The sequence below is a fragment of the Montipora capricornis genome, chromosome 7, assembly GCF_036669925.1.
Source record: "Montipora capricornis isolate CH-2021 chromosome 7, ASM3666992v2, whole genome shotgun sequence".
NCBI classification, from domain to species: Eukaryota; Metazoa; Cnidaria; class Anthozoa; order Scleractinia; family Acroporidae; genus Montipora; species Montipora capricornis.
Window position 1 is genome coordinate 10,375,991 of NC_090889.1, and position 5,505 is coordinate 10,381,495.

General features: G+C 37.8%; 1 long non-coding RNA gene across 2 annotated transcripts; it reads right to left on the reverse strand.

Moving 5' to 3' along the window:
* LOC138057783 (uncharacterized) lies at window positions 1-1,993 on the reverse strand. Of its 2 annotated transcripts, XR_011133710.1 has the most exons (4): window positions 1,634-1,993; window positions 1,449-1,519; window positions 496-582; window positions 1-47 (listed from the first exon to the last, which is right to left on the reverse strand). It is a non-coding gene; the product is annotated as an uncharacterized lncRNA (long non-coding RNA). The 2 variants fall into 2 exon arrangements; XR_011133709.1 differs by having other exon boundaries at window positions 1,449-1,993.
* Between the last annotated feature and the right edge of the window lie 3,512 nt (window positions 1,994-5,505).

Consider the following 5,505-nt stretch of genomic DNA (forward strand, 5'->3'; position numbering starts at 1 on the left):
GAAAATTGCAATCAGTGGTGATAGAACATTCCAACTGTTATTTTCTCCTGTAAGAAATGAAAAACACAATGTCAACGATAGAAAAATTTTGCTTGCTGAAACTGGTACTGTGGATGCAGTGGAAGACAGAATGTGAGAACATGGCAGGAAAGCCTTTTAGATGAAAGAGGACTGACTTCACCAAGAAAGAAATACAAATTGCTTAAATTGAAACTGTGTATATTTGCTCCAGACATGTAATTGTTTTTGTTTTTGTTTTTTCAAAAAAAAAAAACCTTGATTAGAAAATTTTTAATTCAACCAATTTAATTCTCATTTTTTGTTGTCTCAGTGTCATCACAAAGTGGAGCAAAGAAAAATGAAAATGAAACTGGTTTGACAATTTTATAACCAAAACCAAAGGGAGGGCAGGGGGAATCCTAGAAAAAGTGACAGGTGTGTGCCATTCTGCCTTGACCGAAACACAATTAAAATCCATGACTCTGAACCACTTACAATGTTTAAAACTCTTTTTTCTCGTCTCTTCTCTTTATAATTTTTTTTCTTCTCTCTTTTTCTTTATTCCTTATCTTTGTATTATGTCTGTGGTGTGGCAAAAAAATAAAAAAAATAACAAACAACAAAAACTAACCTGATCATATATAGAGTTTACCTTAGTACCTTTCTGGCTAAAAAGACTATATAAAGCCAAACAAAAGTTTGTTGGAATGACTATTCTAATTCGTTTTAAGGCTTTGTTTTAAATTCTGATGAGCACTCCATCGCTTTATGTAGGAATCTCGCCCCAGGAGTATCAATGAAAATCCTCAAAGACAAGTAATGCAATTGAAGTTGAAAACAAACAATGCAAGCAAAAGAACTCTTCCTCAATGAAAGCTGGTTTTCACAATATTCTCTTTTCGCGAACGAATTTCTTTTTATAGGCGGTAATAAATGCTAGCTGGAAAAAATTACAAAGTAAAACGTAGGTTTAGTTATCAAACAACACATGCAAAGGAATGTCTATCTCTGAGTATTAAGTGTTTCTACTACAAATACCATAAATCGAACGCCCGATTGACATTTTACAAAGATAAAAAAATTTAGTGGAACTTGAAAATTGCGAGTTACTAAACAGCGGGGATAATTACTGTTTGCTCACCAACCTGTTTTATCACCTAGCCAATAATATTAAGCTTACTAGCTCAAGAGGCTTTTTTAACGGTAGCCTCGCAGCTCCTACAAGGTCTCACCTGATTGGAGACCACCCTTGAGGTTTAACAAAAGAACAAATAACAGAAACAATGGACCCTAGAGGATAGAGTTGCAGCCCTTTTGTTTTAGGCCTAGGGTCCATTGTTTCTGTTATTTGTTGTTTTGTTAAACCTCAAGGGTGGTCTCCAATCAGGTGAGACCTTGTAAGAGCTGCGAGGTGAGAAGACATACACATTTACAAAATGTTGCCTTACCTTGATCTCGAAGAAACTACTGTGCGTTAAAAACGACGTCCACCAAGAAGTAAATTTTCCAAATTGAAGGGCTTCGAAATAAAAAAAAAATTAAAAAAAAATAAAAAATAATAAAAAAATAATAAAAAAATAAAAAAATAATATAAATCGTTGTATAAACTAAAAAAAGCCACCACATTTCGCACCGAGATCGGCCGCCATGTTTCTTGTTTTGTTTACATTTCGGGATGACAAATTCTGCTCGTGCGCAATACACGAATCCGCTGACTGATGCCTCCATAATTGCTTTGAAAGTTGTGAGGACATCGTTTGGATTTCATTTAAGAGAATGTATGGGAAGTTGCTTCCCCCCCCCATCCCCCTGCTCTCTGGTTTTCTCAGTTGTCGTTAAACTTCGAAGGAAAGTCGGCTCATCTTCATTGCCTCCTTTAATGCGGACGGAGATGATAAATTGGTTGATGTATTCAATATTCATTCAGGTCATCCGCTAGACTAACTTCCATTTTTCTGTCTTCGACCTTCGTTTTCAGAAGTTGTTTAAGCAATCGTACATCTCGTTAAGTTTTTTTGGGCGGCATTTCTGTTATCTCGTTCTAAAATAAATTCGTGAAGTGAACAAACAGAAGCAAACCTTTCCTCGGCCAGTTTTCAAAGCGTGGGGGTTTTGTGCAACGGCTGTCAGGTGACGTTCCCTTCGATACGTTCATTCATCACGAGTGACATTTCGTCGTTCGCGTTGCTGATTGGACGAACAATATTTCTTCACAGTGAAATTTTGTCGTTCGTGTTTCTGATTGGCTACATTTAGAATCAGTACGAATTTTATTCACTATGATTTTCATGGATAAATGTCAGTACCTGTGAAATAATGACTGGTACATCATAGCAGAGCTCCAAGCGCGCCCCGCGAGCGGAGCACCATAGTTAAGAAAATATGGTAACCCATCGACGCCGACACCGCGGCAAAATGAGTGCGCATGCTCCGCTTCGAACACATTTGATTCATTTGATTCTAGCTTTTGAGCTCTTTGTTTTTGAGTTTATTCGGCGCTGAAGGAAAAGTTCTATTGGACCTTTTGATGATCAAGATCTCACGCTCAACATGGACTCGACAGAAAAACTAAACAGTAGTTCTGAGTTGTTTCCAATGAGAAAGTCAAAAGAGGTAAGCTTATTTTAGGCATGAAATATTTATTTGTCTATGTCGTTTCCATGGAAGTTATCTTTGCCAAACCATGTTTGCTCGTGTTTCGGTCACACCGTTGAAGACCTAAAAGTTGTAAATTTTAAACTGATAGCATTTTTCGTTTACTGTTTTTCGCCTAAGGGCAATTCCTCTAAAAACGCGGAGGGTTTTGACAAAACAGAAGTTGTAACCTCTGACATGTGGTGGGAGAGCGGCATGGATTTTCCTGTGACCTGGTTCTCCACAGCAAGAGCAATGGTTTGTATGGTAGATGGTGATGCTCTTTCTTTTCCAGCTCTGTGTTGCTTTGCAGGACACACTAGGTTGTGGTATGATTAAATTTAATTGATCTCTAGATTTCTGTTGACTTCATTGTCCCAGTCATCTGACCTGAAGAAATCTTGTGGAAAGTGTTGATATCTGGCTGGCTGTCATTTTGACTGTCATTACTTTCAAGATGTGAGCAACTGTTTTTATCTGCATTGTTAGACAAAACCTCTCATTAAGGGAGTCAGTTAAATTGTTTAGTTTTTTTTATAAAGAGATCTTTACAAATAGGGCACAGATTTCCATGTTTTTTTCAAGTATCTTAAGTGACATCTGTGCATGAAAATGACCAAGTGATAATAATATTATTGTTTTACTTTGATCAGTTTCCTGTTGTTTCTTAAATATGTCATTTATTCTTATTCCAGTGCTTAAGTCTAAAACTCTTCCTGTTGTGTGTGTGCTGATCTGGTCAAACCATGCATGGCAAGCAACATTCCAGATTGTTTTCAGAGATTGTGATGAGGATTTCAGCGTTGAATATTTTATTGGTTTTGTGATGAAAAAAGCCAGGGTTGTTATTCATCTCTCATTTTTTCCTGCATGAGATCCTGCATGATGACAACAGTATTACTGCAAATTAAACATCACAGATGTGAGCATGTCAGTGATTAATACAAGATGGTTTCCAAGCAGCTCTTCAAAATTGTATAGAAAAGGGACGATAACTATTTACTTGCCACACCTTCTAAGTCAATGTTTGAACAAGCAAATATAATTTGGCTTTTTAATTCAAGTAAACTGTCTTACTTTCATTAATACAGCTGTATGTTATTCTAGTCTTTCTCTTGCTGAGCATGGGTTTGGACATTAACTTCTGAGAATGCTCCTAGTTGTAATAGTCTTAATAATGAATATACGGTACTTACAACAATAAAATTAGAGAGATATTTGAGTTACTGTATATTGTGTTTTGTGGTAACACATACCATAGTAGTTGTTGTGGTTGTTGTTGTTAAAAAGGAATCAGATAGAGTCATTGTGGGTCCAGATAGAGCCATCGTGGGTCTATCATTGGATAGTGAAACTGGATCAGTTGTGCATAATAAAATGTTAGAGTATGAAGCAGAATGCCTCTAGTCTTGCTGGATGTATGATTACATTCCTCTGAGTCTCTCAGTATCTTTACACACAGTGCAAAATTTAGGCTAGATTTTTGCTGGTGCAATGCATGCAAAAGTGAAATCAGTATTTTCCAAACACAGGCAGGTGAATGTTTTTTTATGTTTTATTATCATGATTCTCATGTCTCCCCACCCTCATCCCAACAAGGCCCTACAAGGTGATCGACGAAGCTGGAGAAAAAATTACACTTACCAGCTAGCTGCAGGAAAAATACTGAAAAAATATTTTCAACGATGGACCACTACCAAACTCCAAGTAAAAGGGAAACATCAAGTAGCATTGGAGTCAAATTTATACTTAGTTTCAAAACTTTTTTGCGATCCTCTCTTAAAATTAAGACTTATTTTCTTTATTTTATTGCCTCGCTCTTGTAAAAGTAACCAGTGTTGTAAAATATGAGAATGGAGGGCAGGTAAGTGACTTATCCAAGTTGCCGAATGAGTGGGATGCGGGCATGAAAAGAAGTTAAGCTTATTTCTCACTTTCAAATGATTCCAATGAAACAAACAGACGCTTTCCTCATTCAACAGGAGTAACATAAGCCATCTTCGCGCAAGGAATTATCATTCTGCCCTTTCAAAGATGTTTACCCGGCGTTTTCCTTCTCAGTGCACAGTTTTCCCCCCAGAGGTTTACCAACACAGAGACCATCGCGACTAATAACACTACGAACTTCGTCCTTTTGCTCTAGCGCTCGAATGCAAGGTAAAATTCTTCTGGTTTGAACTACAGTTTTTTGGTTTGAAAAGACACACGGAATATTAGTCATTCAGGAAGCTCTCTTCAAAATTTAAACCTTATCAAGGTAGTGTTGTCCTTATCATCGCAAAATGAAAACAAACACAGAGAATTTAAATTGCCGCCATTTTGCCGCGCTGTTGTTTCTATTGCAAATTTAATTGGTACCAGTCCCTCGCGCGTGGAAACGATTCGCGCGTGGCTCAAGCCTGCGCACTCATTTTGCCGCGGTGTCGTCCAGAAGTGCTTAAACCACGCGCATGCCCAGTCATTTCACCGCTGTGTTACGTACGCATGTATGTACGGAATGTCGATGACGTCATGGCTATAAAACCAAAATTTCTGGCGTCGATGACACCGCGGCAAAATGAGTGCGCAGGCTTGAGCTACGCTCGAATCGTTTCCACGCGCGAGGGACTGGTACCAATTAAATTTGCAATAGAAACAACAGCGCGGCAAAATGGCGGCAATTTAAATTCTCTGTGTTTGTTTTCATTTTGCGATGATAAGGACAACACTACTTTGATAAGGTTTAAATTTTGAAGAGAGCTTCCTGAATGACTAATATTCCGTGTGTCTTTTCAAACCAAAAAACTGTAGTTCAAACCAGAAGAATTTTACCTTGCATTCGAGCGCTAGAGCAAAAGGACGAAGTTCGTAATGTTATTAGTCGCGATGGTC